General features: G+C 36.1%; 1 long non-coding RNA gene across 22 annotated transcripts in view; it reads right to left on the reverse strand.

The window, feature by feature from the left end:
• Positions 1 to 19363, reverse strand: part of LOC141729344 (uncharacterized) — a 58167-nt gene that overhangs the window by 16689 nt on the left and 22115 nt on the right. For 17 of the 22 annotated variants that reach the window (XR_012580747.1, XR_012580745.1, XR_012580751.1 and 14 more), the window contains 3 exons: positions 12131 to 12197; positions 10829 to 10922; positions 2591 to 3537 (listed from right to left, as the gene is read on the reverse strand). This is a non-coding gene — a long non-coding RNA (uncharacterized LOC141729344). The other 5 variants (XR_012580742.1, XR_012580744.1, XR_012580743.1 and 2 more) reach the window with 2 other exon arrangements.

Consider the following 19363-nt stretch of genomic DNA (forward strand, 5'->3'; position numbering starts at 1 on the left):
CAATAGTTAAGTACTGCATATTGCAGGTGGGTAAAATACGTGCTATGTCTCATGAAAAAGAAAAGATTTTTCCCTAAGAAAAGCCTTAACAGAAATGATGTAATGAGTGAAAATTTCACCCTGGGATAATATACATTTTGGTAAAGGCATACTCAGGAAAATAGAGTAAAATCTGAAGGCTGGATCTCACTGCAGGACACACTGTGAACCTCCTTAGAAATTATTGTGGCTTGAAACTGCTGGGTGAAAGGAATCCAGAAACCAAAATGTGAAGCCAAGCTCACTTTGTACTTCACTGTTTCATTTCTCTGTACTTTTCCAAGTGTTCCAATGAAAAGAGTGCTGAATTTTAGCAGAAGAAATGCTGTTTGCATTACTTAAACAGGGAAAACAGCAATATTAATATAGAAAATCTGGTTCAATCTTGCACTATCAAGCACTCCAGTACAAGGGTCATGAACTCCAAAGCAGCTGCTGAGGACTGTTCCTCCAAATACCAAATGCTGGGTTAAGAGCTGAGATGTTGTTTAACCTTTAACTGTGTGATGTTATTTACAGGGCAAAGTACTTTGGGGTCCCAACGTGGTTATCCCTTGCTGTGTGTAATATAGATGTTAAAGAAAATACCATAGGGAAGTACAACACAAGACTTCCCTGGCCAGGTTTCACAAACGCAGACAACTAAACCATTGCTTAAAGAATTCCTTTGAAAGCCTTTAGGGCTTCCACATTCAAATTATAGACTTTAAAAATATTATTTTCATATCTGTTTTTCAGCAATGTTTTTATTCTGTTTTGATCATTTATTGCTAGTTGTGCAGGGCTTAGGCAGAAGCAATGGCAGGTTTGTAGCACTAGAAAGAAAATTTAAAGGTGTTGAAAAATAGACATATATAGAAAAACAATAGCATTATTGTATAAAATTGCAGCATCAAATAATAATGTCATTATATAAAGGAAATACATGGCTTTTTAATTTACTTGCTTGCTATGTTTTTGCAGAATATGAAAATACATTTTTCCACTTTTCCAGCAGCAAAACTTGAAATGAAAACCTTTCTGTCCTCTCTGTTTATTCTATCTCCAAGTCCATTTAGAAGTGTTTTATCCTGAGCAAGGGTCTCTGGAGAAGTATTATTGTGTTTGGAGACTATTAGGGTAAATAAAGACAGTTTATTAAGAAGAGTATCTTCATTCTTTGGGGCAGAAACTCAGTCTTCTCAGATCTTTTTCTAAGTTTCCACTACAAACTGTTGCACTTTGAAGAACATGATGCATAGAATCAACAAGTTATACTTTTATATTTGCTTCTTGGAAGCAAATATATGATCTCGGTTCCTTTCAGTAATTCAGTGTCCTTCTCCTCAGAAGTAGTCCCAATGGGAGAAAAGTTTCCCCAAGGCAACAATTCCATATTCTGCTGATCCACATGCAAGCAGAAGTTTATTTTGGAATTCCATCCCCTCCCTTCTGCAAACTTTTCAAAAACTAACAAACAAGAGATGCTGGGGATCTGATAATGTTTGGTTGCTGAAACCACTTTGGTATTGAACTTATCATGAATAGGAAGCCTTCCTAGAGATACCGTTGTAATGAAAATTATATTAAAATTAACCAAAGGTTCTCAGACATATTAACAATATCAAACTGCAATCTGCCAGTCAGTGAACACAAATGTTAGTTTTCTTGTTAATGACAATATTTTAAATTCACTACCATTTATCAAAAACCATTATGGAAGCTGCAAGTAAGCTGAATTTTTTGGTTCATGATTCACGTCCCCCAAACATTCAGCTCTTACTCGCAGTTGTCTGCTTATTTCCTCCAAAGGTTTTAACTTAGGTTTACAAGCTCAGTGCTAAACTTAAGACAGGATAGTATTTCAGAGTGTACAATTATCAACTTGGCTAAATGATCATAAATCCTAGACAGATTAATGCATCAAAGAAAAATCCCAGTGTTAGTAGGAAGAGGCCATGAGAACAGAAACAGAAGCAGCACCACCCAGAGGTGGAAAAAAAAATGCTCTTGAATTTACAAGGATATTTCCAAAAGGGTTATCTGGAAAAAATCCAACATGAGAACCTTCAGATACATTGAGTGTCAATGTCTTCTTTGAGATGTCAAAGTGAAAGAAACAAAATTCTTTAACAGCAACAATCTTTGACACAAAAAAAACTAATCTTTCTAATACAAAAGTGATAGCAGAAGGGAATAGAGAGAAAATATTTTACAGAGATATATATTTAGAATACTATGTACCTCATTTGTAATATTTTAACATTCCCTAGTGGGAACATTTCCCTAGTGGGACAAAAGGGTCCCACTAGGGAAAAAAAATGGAAAATTAAATAGAAAATACAACAGGGTACTGAAGAAATGACACACAAAATAGTAAAAAGATGAAATCCCTTTGGTTTACAAAGCTAATATGAAAGCTTTAAACAGCAAGGAACATACAGTAGTCCTGTCTAAAACAAGACCTTGGGGAAAGGTCTCCTCTCTTAGCCACAACTCACCATAGCAGTATACTTACCATTTAAGTATCTTTTAGTTTTTAACAATAAATCTTCTCAAAGCTCCCTAAAAGCAGAAAAAAATGAGAAGCTGAATGGAAAAGTGGCCTGAAGTACCAGGCCTGAGCGTCAGAATAAGTACAATACACACACATGTAACTACACACAAAACCAGACAATATTGGGGGATTTCTTTGCAGGTCACACTTAGAACATGAGTATTTAAGTAATACCAAAAAAATAGCAAAAGCATTACTTTCCCCCTCATCTTTCAGAGGAAAAAGTTTGACCATTTTAACAATGCTTTTACATTAGATAAAACTTTTTGTATCATGTTGTGAAGCAATGCTATTTCCATTTAAATTGCAGTACATTCTAAATATCCTAAAGATAACTGAGCAGTATGTATTTTTTTCTCTGCATTAAAAAAATACATAATTTCTAAAGAAATAAACTTTTATTGCTTAATCTCTGAGAAGTTTCAATATTAAAAATATTTAAATTACCTGTAATTAGGTAATATAGTTAGCAATTAAAATCCATTTTTATAAAGGCAATACATAATAATTTAAAAACACTTTTTAAGAATCTTTGAGACTTGACTTAATTTTTTAACCACAGTTTCTAATTTTCTAGGGTTTTTTATTTTCTTTGTTTTCTTTCTTCTTTATTTTCTTTGTTTTCTTTCTTCTTCAGAAAACAATGTATTTAATCCCAGCCTTTTGAGGCCATTTCACAAGAACAAAGTCCTTCTCACCATCCTCGTGTCCAGTCAAAGTAGGTGTTTTTTCTTCATCTGCCTGGGTTGTCTGAGGATGACCACAGTAGATGCTTGATTCAGGAGATGCTTGGTAGGGGAGCTTTTCCTGATCTCTCTCTCAACGTCTGGCTCAGGCATCCATTTCTTCATAACTTTCAATTCTTTCATGCTGGTTTTGAAATTAGCTGACATATTTAACGTAGTTTCATCTTTGAAAGTATTCATCTCCAGAGCCGAGACTGATCTTTTAATCAAACTTTTCTGTTAAAAAAGGAAACTTAATTTATTTAGATGTTCATTTGAAATAAGATTTATATATCACACTCCCTTAGTTTTAATAGACTGGATTTTATTTTATATACAGTTGTAAAGGGAAAGAAAAAAAATAATTACACGGGGACTACGCTGTTGGAAAAAAATTATTATTTAATAGGAAGAAAGATCTGCATATCTCAGGATATGTGTCAAAACAAAGGAATCTGAAACATTAATTCAAAGTTATTTGAAGCTCATAGAGGGCTAAAATCAATCTTCCTTAAAAATTGTCCCAAGAAATTTGAATTAAATAACCCTAGTCTTTGTAGGAAAGTTACATTTTAAAATAAAAAATATATGCCGCTGGTGGTGACACTTAGAAAAAAATTAATTGAGGCATATTCAGAAACCAGAAGAAAAGACAGAAAGACTCTCTACAATGTTTATAAGTATACATGTGTATAAGTATACATATATGGAAATATAGTCAATATCTGAATGGAATTATGCACCCTTGTACTTTGTGCCCCCATCCATGAATTGTCGTGTGAACTCAAAAACAAAAGAATAACTTTTATCCTCTGGTATTTAATTGTTATTAATTATTAAGCAAATATTATTTGGGAAAACAAATGTATCACTTCTCAGTCTTTTAGTGATTTCCATTTCGCTAGCTTGCAATTTAATACTAGGCATAAAACATCTTTGTTAAAGAAATGAAAATGCAATTCCATGTCAACTGCCTGGAATTTACAGGGGGAAACAATTCTTACTAATAATTAACAGAAATTTAAAAATAAATGACGCATTGAATAATTTTGAAAAAATTTCAATTAGATTCTGACAAAGCATGAGAAACAGAAATATCCTTGATTTAGAGTAAGCACTACTTAGTACAAACTAAAACATCAATGATTTATCAGAACAGGAAACCAGTCAGCTTTATCTATTCAGCTATCTGTATATGTATGCAAATGAAAATGCATGTTAAATGGGATGTTTGACTTGTCTCAACACATTGGAATATGGCAACACTGACATCTACTGGTGTTAGTCGGGTTTAGGGTAGTTTTTCTGCAAACACTAAATTAGTAATGAAGTTTTTTGTGCATTCATGGACCTAAAGAATTGTACTTTTGTTAGTTGCAATTTCACTGTCAGATGTATATTTTAGAGAATTGATATATTCTCATTTCTGCTGATTGCAATATATTTCTATTTAAAGATCTATTAAATGATCAGAATATTGAGTAAGTGGCAGAGGGGAGAGGTTGTCTCAACATAACTGAGAACCGGCCATTTGACAGCAGAGCAGCTGCACTGTGACTTCCATGAGAAGCTGCCAGAAGCTTTCTCCACGTCTGACAGAGCCAATGCCAGCCTGCTCCAAGACGGACCCACCACCGGCCAGGGCCAACACCATCAGCAATGGCAGGATAACTTCTGGGATAACTTATTTAAGAACACAAAGGGGGAAAAAATTGAGCAGAAACAACTGGAAGCAGAGAAGAGAGGAGTGAGAATATGTGACATAAACAGCTGCAGAGACTGCACACACCAAGGTCAGTGAAGAAGGAGAGGCAGGAGGTGCTCCAGACCCCGGAGCTGAGATTCCCTGCAGCCTGTGGTGTAGATCATGGTGAGACAAGATGTGCCCCTGCAGCCCAAGGGGGATCACAGAGGAACAGCGACCTACCTGGAGCAGGAGCCCCACACACTGGGGAGGCCCAAAGGAGGCTGTGATCCTGTGGGAAGCCCACACTGCACCAGGCTCCTGGCAGGAACTCTGGTGCTGAGGAGAGGAGCCCATGCTGGAGCAGGACTTGTGACTCAATGGAGACCCCAGGCTGGAGCAGTACACAAAGTGGCCTGTGGGATGGACTCCCTTTGGAGCAGTTCATGGAGAACTGTCTCCCATGGGAGTGAATCCATGCTAGAGCAGGGGAAGAGGAATCTTCCCCCTGAGGAGGGAGCAGCAGACACAACACATAATAAACTGACCTCAATCCATGCTACACGTCCCCCTGTGTCACTGGGGTGGAAGAAATACACAGTTCCAGAGTAAAATTAAACCCAAAATGAGGAGGGGTGGGGAGAGGGTGGTTGGGGGATAATTTCTTATTTTCCTATTCTGATTTAATTGGTACTTAGTTACATTTCTATATCTCCAGCTCAGTTCTGGTTTCCTCATGATGGTAAATGGAGTGATCTCTTTCTGTCTTTATCTCAACCCACGAGTCTTTCATTGTATTTTCTCTCCCTTGCCCAGCTGAGAAGGAAAGGGATCAAGCAGATTTTGTGGGCACCTGGAATTCAGCCAGCATCAGCCCACCACAGGTCATTCTGACTCTTCAAGATATGTGTCTGCACAAAAGGAATGTCAATTAAAGCTATACAAGATACAAAAAGGTATAAAACAATCACAGTATTCCTTATAATTTGGTAGTTAAAAGTGATTTTTAAGGCAACAATCCAAAAGAGCTGGCCTTCTTTTAGGGCACTTTTGTCATAAATAGTTTTCAATTCAAGGAGTTTATCCTAAATAATCAAATGGGTGTTAATGTAAAACAACAACCAGACTTTTCATTTCTGGAAGGGGGAAACAACATGGAGGAAAAATTGCAGATGATAATAAAACTGATCTAATACTGTTTCCACCTTCAAGAAAAAAGGGTAAAATCAGGAGTCTCAGGGAAATGCAGGAATTCCTGTATGAATGAATCTTAACAAACTTATCATGAAGCTACAAATCTTGTTAAAATTTTTGTAGGATATCTGCAAGAATTAAGTTTGACAATCATATATAGCCTTATTAAAAATATATTTAGCTTAGTAGTGGTTTTCATAGCTAAAAAAGTAGCTTTTTAACTCTCAGATAACTGATCCCTGCAGAGCATGCAGGCCTGCCAAGATTAAACAGGAGTGCAAAAACAAAGCACTGTTGCTATCTGTTTAATTAAACTTAATACAGTCAGACTCAGGAGAGAATTGTAGCTGAACTTGGGAAGTTTAAGTCTTGATAAATTGATACATCCTGCTCTCCAAGGCGTTTTTTTTGCAGGTATGAATGAAAAATTATATGTATTTTTAAGCCTGTGGATATTTTTCATACGGAAGACAAGACTTTACAGCAAGAAAATTATTGCTTTCTTGATCTGAGTTACCATAAAAAATCCTGTAACTGTAGGTGTCTTTGGACTTTGTTGCAGTCAAACAAGATTCTTTCAGAGAAGAGCTCAGAATTGGGAAAAAGAATAGATCTGCTGCTGTTTAAACTATTAATGAAGTCATTTGAATTTTACTATCTGCTACATGGAAACCATGCATGCCCCTACACAGATCATTTGCATTTGTGAGATTATCCAATTTCAGGGAATTGTTCAATTATGAAATGTGAGCAACTTTAACAGAATTAAATTAGTGTCAGGTAAACGACCCCTTTGACCTTCAAGGCTCGCATATATCAATCAATATTTAAAAAGAGAGCTGGTGATTGCAGCTGGTGCCACGAGATGGCAGTGCTCCAAAGAATTTGGTTCTCTGGATTTCAAGGATTAAACTAATTCAGCAAAGAATTTTAGTATGGGCTAGTTTTTTAAACTTCTCTTCCTTTCTGAGGAATGTAGCTCTCAAAGTAAAATTTCCTTCCCCAAAATTTTTAATAATTTATGAATTTTACACTCACCTTCATTTCCTCAACCTGTTGACAACTTGAAAAATTAAACCACTCTCATCTTCAAATCCCATCCTCCCGTAGATTCTACAATTAATCTCTTCTAGTTCTACTCCCATATAACCCCTTCTACTTCCTGCTTATTTTAAGGGGCTCTGTCCTTCACTCTTCTTCTATTCAGTATCTAGTAATGTCTAGTCGAAGACCCTGTACAAGTTCCCTTTCCATGGTAATCAATTATGGTATGATTAATTACTGCTCTGTACCAACAGAAATGTCAGATGATCTTTCTCTTAGGGGTGTGAAGCTGCCACTTTTAGCTCAGCAAGGCTGACAGAAAATAATCTAATGAGCCTTTGCCTTTTCAACCTCCATCACTACTTTCTTTCAACCTTTTCAACCTTCATCACTACTTTCTTTCTCCATTCACTATGTCTAGCAGAGACTCAGAACACAGGTATCATTCACAACACTCTCAAATCAAACTCTTTTTCTAATCTCTCCACAAAGCTAATAGTCTGGTATCTCATTTCGTACCCTGCTAGCTGCAGCATCAGTTTCTTTAGCCTAGACAAACATCACCTTGCTGTGTTCACAGTCATTCAAAGTGCCACCATAAAGATCATAGTGCTTCCTTGGACAGTTATCCCATTCTTTGAAGTAACAGAAGTAAAAAAATTTTAAAAGATGCTCCTTTGCTTTCAAAATCTTCACAGCCTTTTGGGGTTTTTTTGGTTGGGTTTTTTTTTTTTTCTCTAGAACAGTAAAATGATAACTTCTAAGTTTGTGACTTCTAAGTCCATCAGTGAATTCCTAAGTTTGCAGGATTCCTTTCTGAACACATTTTTGCCCACCATCATAGTGCCTCTTACACCCAAGAAATGCTCACAAAAGCCGTTGATTTATTCTCATAAGAATTTCCCTAATTCCTATCCCACCATGTCCTGCAAAATAATTAGTGACTGGGTTACTGGTATGCTGAGATCCCTATTTACAATGCTGAGCAGAGTCCTTACTCTCATGGAGTCCCTATATTCTCTGAATATATCTGTCCAACAGACAGAAAATGCTGCTGAATCAAAGGCAAACAGTCTAACAAAGGCCATGAATTATGTTTATATGGTACCCAAATTGCTGACAAAAGCAGAATTCACAAAAACCAAAGGGAAACGTCAAGGCCTAATCCTGTAGCCTGAAATGATGCCATCCTTGATGCCATCCTTGATGATTAGGATAATCAGAATAATAATCAGAATTCATCAGAATTCAATTACTAAAAACTTCCATAAAGCAATTTGTGGATTCATATTTTAAAAGCAGAGAGAAGCATCATTATTAGCAAACATGACCTTCTAAATAATACAGATAATAAAATTTCATCAGCATGCATGCACTGAGCTCAAAACTGGCTGGATGAAGCTGAGGTTATACCTCAGAAAGAAATCTATCCTTGATATGAAGGCTGTAAATAATGGATCACTGCAGAAACTGCTACTTTCATTGCTATACATTGAAATATTATAGCTGCTCTCAATTTGCCTAGATTGAAGCCTCTGCTACTGGATTTCTTATGTTTTTGTTTAGCAAAACTTGTTGCATCAGGATGTATGGCATACAGATACCATATTCACCTCAACTCTGTCTCGTGTAAAACCTACATAATGCTCTTTTAAATCTTAATACAGAACTGGTAGTCAAGAAATAGAACACACAAGAATTGACACTTCTGCTTGCTCCCCTGGAACACTATTTGAACACTCTGTTAAGTGCATTAAGTGCACAACATTCCTGAAAACATTCCTATGGAAGGAGAATCACAGATTTAGACAACAGGAAATCAACTGCCTCTCTCTAGAGCTTAGGTCCTCCAGGGGCTGCAGGCAGATATTTCCCTCCAATTCAAATCCAGAACATGGAGCCCTCTTCTAAAGGTTGATGCATCCATTTTTTCAAGAAAGGGCATGATGATTTTTCTTTCTTTTATAAGAGGAAAAAGGGCAGAGATGTGATTTTCACCTGTTTATGATATTATTGAAACATAGAGTCAGGGTAAGAGAATTTATTGCTTATCTGAGGATTCAAAACTCAGCACTAGATCATTTGACCATTCTGAGTACAGGAAGTTGTGTCATTGAGCAGAAAAGAATGCAAAAGCCATGCAGCCAAGAAAAAGAGCAAGTGCTGACATGACTGTCTCAGTTTTTAGAGCACTTACCTGGAGCAGAAAAGTTCTGTATAATATTTCTAATCCCAAAAGTTCTTTCCTATATTATTGATAATGTCTCACCACCTTTGTTTTAAGATAAACATGTTTAATTTAAAGTTCAGAGATTGTTACAGAGACATCTTCTGTTGCTTATCTTTCAAGACTGTAAAGCTCCTTTCAGAATTACTGCTTTTCAGGATACAGTCTTCCCTCCTACAAAGTATGACCCTAATTCCCTGTTCTTGTCCTTATGACCTTGCATTTGGCTGCACTAAAGTGTGTGTTTTTCAAGAGAACCCAAGTTAACAAGCTACACAAATTGCCTTGTAAAACTGACCAAGCCTTATCCTTATTTACCACTCTAACATCCTTTAGCCACTACAGATTTTATAAGCAATAATTTGATTTTTTTGGAGCTGGTCATGCAAACTTCCAGTCTCAAAAACCATCAGGAAGACCTTGCGTGTATTATGGCTCCAATTCTGAATTTTTTGGTATTACTATATGAACAAAAAAAACACAAAAAAGGAAAAAAGTAATAAACAATGAAAAAAAGAATATGCTTCATATTGATTCATATGCATATTATTGATGCAAAACACATTAAAAATTTTTAAAACCATTTTGGAATGCACTACCATCAAAGATAAAATTTGGTATATAATAACATGATAGAACGGGGCAGGGTTATTCCAAAATTCATTTATGTTTCATCACTTTTTGTAGAACAAATTTTTTGAAAGATCCCTTCTTACATGCTACCTCACCCTTAGAAAAATTAACTATGGTATATTTTGTTCCACTTCAGCTCCTCATTCATTAAATATTCTGCAGTTACCACATGACTACCTATTATATATGCAATTAATATTTTGAATACACGTTTCTCTAGGTCCCAGTTCTGTATGTGCTTCTTTTTGTGCATGTGGGAGCTCAACAGAACTACACTCAATTAGTTAAAGTTGTGCCTGTTCCTGAGTGTTTGTAGAGTCAGGACTGAGGTAAGACTGTCTGTGATAAAGAACTGGTACCTGTGTACTTTAAACCTTTTACTACTGCAGAATTTTACATTCACAGAAAGCCTACTGTATTTGTTTAGTATTTCTTCTTATTTCCTCATGTAAGTAGAATATATAATTAACCTGAATTGTGGAATATAACTTATATGTCGACAGAGTGCAATTTATGTTTAAAAACAAACACTTTTGCATTCTAAGCAATGTACAAGTCTTTTAGTACCCTTCTTCTACTTATTTTAAGACACATCTACCAAATAAGGGAAATTTTAAAATCTTTTTCTTTGCCACTTTAAAATTACAAAATCCTGAAACACCATGAACATTATTTTTCAACATGTAATCCTGTACATTAATAAAGTAATTAAGTCATAGAAACTCTGAAAATAAGTAAGTTCATACCTTTTTCTTTCAAATTGCACCATCAATTAAGGTTCTTCTTTCTTTGTGTCCTCTGCTGTAAATAACATCTTCTCTCTAAAACATGATAAAACTGCTGCAAATAAGGAATATGAAAATTAGAAAAGCAGATGATTAATTCCTGGATAATGCTGATCTCTAAAAATGAAAAAAATACATCAAGAATCTTAATCTCTAGATTCTTATGTATGTTAGCTGATCAAATATTGCATCATGACATACATCAGACCATAGTATATAAACTGCAAGCAAAACAACTTGATATAAAGAGACTGGTCATTTCTATTTGAAGTAGAGATCATATTATTTAGAAAAGAAAGACAGGTAAAAGTTAAATAATTGGTAATAAATCTAAAAGAAAAAATAAGCAGTCATAATTTTCCTCTCTCAGCTTAAGAAGGTCTTGCCTTTGTTGCACTGAAAATTTAAATGAAGTAATGCAGATTTACAGCTTAAATTGGGTATGTGAATTAATGTTCTGTGAAAACATTAAATACACATTAATCTTTAAATACTCTCTCAGGACAGAATACCTAGTAAATAGCCTTAAAATTTTGAATTATTTTTATTATAAGCTATCAGTTGGAATTCTTCCTAGATTTTCAATTCAGCTGTTGATTTTAGAGGAAATACTGGGTCTTTGACTATCTTTGAAAAGTTAATAACTGAAAAATTCTGCTATTTAACTCTTCAATCTAAGTTGTACTAAAGGTGATGAAAGTTTATTGACTTCCACAGGCCATGGATCAAATTCTAAAAACAGTCTCTGGCTACTGTATGGACTCTACAAAGTTAATAAATGTCTAATGTGCAGACAGTTACAATGTGAAGAGCAGTACATGAAAAATATCTGAGATGTTAAAAAAAAAAAATCAGAAATTATTCCAGATATATATGGTACTTTAATTCATGTTCGTAAGTGCCTTCATATTTTAGGAGCAGACCCCAGATTAAAAAGGTTGACATTCCATTTTGAAATTACACTGAACAGTTTTCAGGTTTTACTGTTTTTCCATGGTTCTCCTGAGATAATGACACTTTCAACAATTTGCTTTTTTGTTATAAAGACCTATGCCTTATGCTATAAACAGATATTATATGAAGGAAATCAGCAACAATTACAAAAAGAAAAAAAGAAAAACAAGATTGATTTATCCTGCAACACATATTATGTCATAAAAATATTTTATATTTCCTTACAATTAAAAAAAAAAAAACCAGCAAGAAAAGAAGTCATATATGTAAAGAAAAAAATCAGCATAATATGGTAGAACTTTGACTTACCAACAAAAAATTATGACATGAAGTGTATATATTGGCACATATACTCTCTGGGCACGTATACTCCATCCTATGGGAAAGACTGTGGATAAATCTCTTCATTTTAATTAAAACTACTCAAAATAATTTTTTGAAGTCATTCAATTTTAATATATAGAAAAGTGCCTAGCTGCCTTATACTTCAACACAACAGTTTCGCAGATTTTACAATCCAAAGCCTCTACTGAAATCAATTGCTTTTTTGCCTGAATGAAAATAGCATCAGGGTTGTGAAATAAAATGTGAAAGTTAAACATGAAAATCAATCATATAATCAAATCAATCATATAATTCATTAGATTGGTTAGCATTTAAGGCATTCTTACAGCAACTCCATATAATGCAAAGGAATTTTTTTTTAAATGATTGAACAGGTTAGCAGAATGACTAGAAATAAGAGAATAACTGTTATAATAGAATAACTGTTATAATAGAAAAATTGTTCTGATGTATGAGATTAGAGATCAATGCTTTAATAAGTAGATCATATTCATTCAAACTTAGAAAGAAATATTTCCCACTGTTTTTTGAACTCAATAGCAAGTATATAATCTTCATAAGTGTTTGTAGTAGTTTAGGATGCTCTAACACAAATCACTTTCCCTACAATGCAATTACCATACAGTTAAAATTTTAAAATAAAGATGTCAAAAAATTTAACTTTGAACTTACAACATTTAGAGTGATTTCTGCGAACAATGGCTGGCCAAATAATTTTTACATTTCTAGGGATTTTTTCTCTAAGTTTTATCATTTACTTTAAATAAATTTAAACCAACCAAAACCAATTTGAATACTATTTTAATTGCATTACCATTGCTGCTCTTGTGTAGAAGTTATCGTTTCATTGAATGAACTAAACGAATGCTTTATCAATGTAAACTGAAATATTTGGGGCATGCTGCAGGTAAAGGTGAATGTTTTTACAGCACACACTCTCCTAAAACAGACTATTTATCATGCTTTGGAAAAGGGGACATGAAAAAACAATACTATGTGTGTGGCCTACATTACCTTCACTTAATGCACTAAATACGGGTTTTTTAGAAAATTGTGCAGTTTCTGCACCATTGATAATCTGACAGTAAGTATTTATTGAAGGTAAAACACTCATTGTCTGTTGACACTATTTGTTTTAATACATAATCTTGCTAACCAAATGATCTTTAAGCAATGCAGATAAGCAATGGCATGCAAAGGGTCACTTAAATGCCAATTTGACTGTTTCATAAACGTAAGCATTCTTTTCCCATGACTATTCTCAGCTACTTAATTGAAAGTATTATCCATTTACAAACTTAAGGCCTGCCATAAAAAGGCTCTCTTCTGTATCCAATAGACCTTTCAGGACCCTAAGAACAACAACATCTAATAAATAAAGGTTCCTTTTCTTTTCCTCTTCTCTTATAGAGAAGAGAAGAAGTAACCTATGGTCCATCTAAACAAAGCTATCTGTAAAGATCTTATTAGCAGTGGGGACCATAAAACTGAAGAGTCTGACTTGGCATGGGATGGACAGGATCAGGTAAATTAGGACACAGTCTGTACTGCTTTTGTAATCCACACTCCTACTAGAGAATGACAGATACATCCTATGACAAGAGCAAGGTAATAAGCAGTTGTCCTTAAATTACAGCTCTCCATGTAAAATCTCCTGAATTTCAGACAAGCACTGACTGTAATACAAATTCAAGTTAATGAATTTTTAATACATCTTCTCTATTTAAAGATGATGACTTACATCTGGCATTGCTTATATTAAATTTGTGGTATTTTCCATTGTTTGTTTTTAATTATTTTGATTAGATTATTCTTGGAATTGTATGGACAAAAGCAACCCCCACATAAGCAACTTCAGTTTCTGCTGCAGTCAAGAGAAGTTTCATCTGCATATAACAGGACTGGATGGCTCCTATGGGTTTTAAAAAACATATCACAACTATTTCAAGGAGATAAACAGAAAATTAAACTAGAGATACCAAACTAAATCTGATCATTTAGATCAGGAATGGTAAGTGTTCACATCCAAACCTGAAGGATGGCATCGTTTCTTCCCCACACTTGGCAATGTTGCTATGCACCAATAACTTCATACATTTTTAGTAATTTTTTTATAATTATGAAATTAGTATTAAAAATTACTTGACATTTGAAGCCTGAGGAGCCAAATATTTTGGCAGGTCGTTTGTGCTCTTCTTGTAGCTTTTTCTGAGCTTTGTCTGGTTTAATTTTTTACATTGCTTTTCTTCCTATATGTAGCCTATCCAAGGATAAACGCTGTACTACCAACTGCTGAGTTACACAGATATTTTCACACCCACTCTGGAGCAATGGCACACAAACAGCTCTGACCATCAGAAACATGCAAATGAACTAAACTACAGAGGTTTGAACTGCTGTCATTACACGTATCACAGCAGTGCCCACAGCTATTCAGTACAAGGAATAAACAGAAAACTGTAATAAAACAAAATTTCCAGTGTGCTCTACCTAAATTTTTCTTTCAGAATAGTATATAAGATTGGTATTACAATGTGAATTATCAAATTAGGATCAAAATAATATTAATATGCAAAAATAATAAACTTAGAAGAGTATGAACACATCTGCAATTTTTGGTGTGTTTTTAAGCAAATTCAAACATAAATACAGTTTAAAGGATAATACTTTTTGAAAGTTTCTTCAAGGTTATATTTACTAGATACAGGAACTCCAGTAGGAATATGTAAGGAATTCCTACTGTTTTCATCCACAGCTGCTCATTCCTAATTATTAGTTGTGCTTACTTTCACCAAAACTGGTTTTACACGCAGCAAAATAAATAACAGGTACATGTTGAAAAAATAATAATAAAAAAGAGTTGTGTCATGGTTTGAGCCTGGCACAGAGCCAGTGCCCCCCCCATGAAAATGCCTCACCCTGGTGTCTGCTGTGAGATGTGACCAGGAATAAGCAAAACAGGCTCTAACTTAAACATAAAGGACACTTTATTACTTAAACTACAGGAAAATAGGGAAAGACCATAAGGAAAAAAGAAGAAAAGAATTGAAAACCTTACAAAAAAAAACCATTTTCCTCCTCCCCACCACCTGACTTTCCCAATCCAATACATTCTCCCAAAACACCCGGTACGACACTTTAGTATACTCAAACATCAGTTCATGAAGAGGAAAGGAGTCCTTCTCGTTCCATAGGCTTCTCCTGGAAACACACTGAAACCTCGTGTGCTTCTCTGTTACTTCGGCACCGCCCGGAAAAAAAAAGTCCTTCTGCCGCTTGTAACATTGTCCTTCCATGCCCAGTGCTCTCACCACCGTGCATGGACCAGAGCTGCTTTTAGGGTTGTCTTTCAAGGATGCCTTGTCTCACTCCAAAAAGGCACAGTCTCTGCCTTTGGGACATCTGTCCCCCCCATATTTTTCCAACCCCCTGGGGCCGGGGGGTCCTCACGAAGAACCTTCCTGGTTTTGAGGCACTGCCTCCCCCTAAATGCAGTCTGTGTCACAGGAACAACTGAGTCCATAGCCACGAGAAAAGTCCAGCCAAAAGGCCACTCCAAATCATCTCTCCCCATCCAATCATCTCCACATCTCATCTCTTATCTCCCTTCTTATTCAGCTTCGAGGAGGATTAGCATTTTTGCAAGGCCCCAATCATGCAAGAAAGGGTTAAAAGTTTTCAGTCTCTGTCTGTCCTGGGACGAGATGATACTCCCACACGTGCTGCTGCTGCGGCCGGCCGCTCTCCCTCCCGGAGGGGAGGGGGGGGGGGGGGGCTGGCTGCCCGAGGGCTGACTCTCTGGGATCTTCCACCCTTCCATCCTCGAAGCCCCCCGAAGCCCCCTCAACCCCATCTCTGTCCAGGCCCCAGGCCTACCGCATGGCCGGCCCCTCCCCCGCCCAGCAGCAGCGGGCTGGGCGGGGGAGAGAGAGATCTGACTTCTTCGCCGACGATGTCCCAAGAGAGCGTTCCAAGGGCAGTGCCTTGCTTTTAACCCCTGTGTATTCTCGGAGGTGTGTCCAAACCCCACTGGCCACACCGGACGCCAGTCTCAAACCCAAAACCTTCATTGGTTTGACCACAGCTTCCCAGAATTCCCACTCCTTCCTGGTCAAACCATGACAAGTTGTAAAGACAGAAATTCATCTAGATCTTTGATTCTCTTTGTAGAATACCCCCACAAAGGAATTTTGCCCAGTAATCAGCTCATAGTAATCTAGGATCAAAAGCAAACAGCAAAGAAAAGGCACTACTGAAGTCAGCACTGCTGCCAAAGTGTCTGCATCTGATTCACAAAACTGAGCCTCAGAATCTCCACCCTTGTGCTGCTTTTGCCATGTTGTGATGACCTCCAGAGATCTAGTCCAACCTCAGCGATTTCAGAGTTCTGTTTCCTGCATCTTCCTAAATATCTTTAAGACAGACTAGCAGTGCCATCAATAGAAAGGATTCTCCTGAACTCCACCTAAAAGCTTGTATATGTAACAAAATAAAACAGGTTCAAGAAAAAAATAAGTAAGTATAATCATAGCATCAGAAAGAAACATAACAACACAGTGGGGAAAGTGAAAATTGAAGTGCTTTGTTTTGAAAAAGTCTATCTCAATATGAAAAGTAGGTCCACTTTTGGGCCCAGCTCTTCCTACTACACCATGGTAATTACTTCTGCAAGTCTGGGAAGGCTTGCAGAAGATACCTAAATGAGTCACTACCTTGTGAAGAGTCTTATTCAAAAGTAAAATTGCTTCATATGTTGTCAGTTTATTTTTGAAGCAAACAACACTGTTTATGGTAGCACATCCATGCAAAAAAGACAAAGGAACATAGTCAGATTTTTAATGTTTAGCAGAGAAACAGAAAGCTGATCAAAATTTTACACAGACAGAATAAACTAACAAAATTCTAGACTACAGAAAAGCTTTAAAGTAATATGTTTACCTGAAAATATATCAATAAAATGTACCAAATATAAGACTATGATCTTTTCATTTGAATGTCACATAAGTTTCCATCATGATCTCTTGTCAAATTTAAAGGAAAAATAAATTGCCATTTCCAGCTTTTGAAATGTCTAGATACTAATTTTTTTTAAAAAAACTACTCAAGTGACATCCAAAGAAACAGAAGATACTCAAAAACATTTGATGTCTTAGACCCCAATATAGCTAATTGAAACAGCCAAAACTAAAACTACAGCAGCTGTTGCTTTAAAATCATGATTCAAAGTTCTGTGATCTCAGCTGTTTTGTGAAACACACCGTGGAGAGGGGACTTCAACACTCTCTTGTTAATGAATAATGGAGGCTATACTAAGCAGAGGGGAATTCCCTTAAAACTAAAGTCAGAGAACATGACCCAACACACTTACTATTACATGAACTCTTTAAATTTATATAATCTCATATTCTAGTCAGTATTTTTTGTAGAAACACCAGTGAACTAGCACACAACCTTTTAAATCAAAACATTTATGCAATTCAGTTAGAAATGTAACATAAAATAACAGTGACTAAAGCAAATAGCTGCATTTTTCATCTGACTGCTTTGTATATAATCAAATTTGCAAGTTCATCTACACAATCAATCAGTTTTTCTTGAAATTGCATGGGGTCTGGAGGTCACCAAGGAAAGCAAAATAATTTTGAAATCATACGTCACAACAACATGCCAATGAATAGTCTTCTATAGAAATATGAACATATAGTATAATGTCATTATTTTCTCTAAAAATAGTTCTACTAAGGATGCATTAGAGCATTTAGCTAGTTCATATGCGATTTTAAAACCATTTCTCTTTTTTTTTCTAAAAATTTCTCTCCATTCATCTTTCTGTGTGTAAAAGTGAAAGCATGCACTTTCAAGTTCAATAACAGATTTGAATTATGTAGTACTTGTGTTAAATACAACCAAATGTATGTTATCTTGTCAGGTGCCAATCTTGCAAACTACTTTCTCTTGTAAGATCACTGAACACACATTGATGACTGTGGTTGCAATAGCTTCCCTACACTACCAAAATGCCAAGCTGCCCAAAATATTTAATACTGTCTAAAAAACATCATCACAGTATCCTAGTACTGTTAAATGACTAGGAAACTGTTTTGCTGTCAAATAGTACTTTATAATTTAGAAGCAATAAGTAATCTTATTATAGTCTTTAGTATAATAAAAATTACCATCAATGACACTGTAATGTGTATTATTAATACATCATTTGGCATATTTAGATTAGCAACCAGCAGATGAATTGATTTTGCAGAGTATACTCTTCAAACTACCTACAAACACCATTATTAATACCTTCTTTGCCTCACTCTTTGACAGTAAGACTAGCTCCTCTCCAGGTACCAAGAGCCCTAATCTGAAAGACAAAATGAAACCCTCATGATCCAAGGAGAGAACATCAGTGACCTGATACATCACTTAGACACACAAAAGTTTATGGGGACAGATGGGATCCACTCAAAAGTACTGAGGGAACTGTTGGAAGTGCCCACCAGGTGGCTTGTAAACATCTACCAGCAGTCCTGGCTAACCAGGGAGATCCCAGTTGACTGAAAGGTAATAAATGTTATGCTCTTCTACAAGAAGGGATTGAAGGAGGATCCAGGGAACTACAGGCCTGTCAGCCTCAGTGCCCAGAAAGGTCATGGAGAAAATCATCTTAAATGCCATCACACGGCATGTACAACCAGGAGATCAAGCTCAGCCAGCACGGGTGTGTGAAAGGCAGATCCTGTTTGACTCACCTAATCTCCTGTGACAACATGTCCTGTTTGGTGTGAAGTAAAGGCGGTCCATGTTGTGTCCTGGACTGTAGTCAAGTTTTTTCATTTCCCACAGCACACTCATGGAGAAACTGGCTGCTCATGATTTGGACAGATGCATTTTTCACTGGTTAAAAACTGGCCTGATGGCCAAGCCCAGAGAGTGGTGGTGACAGGAGTTGCACACATCTGGTGGCCTGTCACCAGTGGTGTTCCCCTGGGCTCACTATTGATGTCAGTCCTGCTAAACATCTTTATTGATGATCTAGATGAGGGGACAGAGTACACCTTCAGCAAGCTCTCAGACAACACCAAGTTGGCTAGGAGTGATCTGCCTGAGGGTAGGAAGGTCCTAGACAGGGATCTGCACAGTCTGGATCAATGGGCCAAGATCAATTGTATGAGGTTCCATGAGGCAAATTGCCTTAAA

The sequence above is a fragment of the Zonotrichia albicollis genome, chromosome 6 (assembly GCF_047830755.1).
Source record: "Zonotrichia albicollis isolate bZonAlb1 chromosome 6, bZonAlb1.hap1, whole genome shotgun sequence".
NCBI classification, from domain to species: domain Eukaryota; kingdom Metazoa; phylum Chordata; class Aves; order Passeriformes; family Passerellidae; genus Zonotrichia; species Zonotrichia albicollis.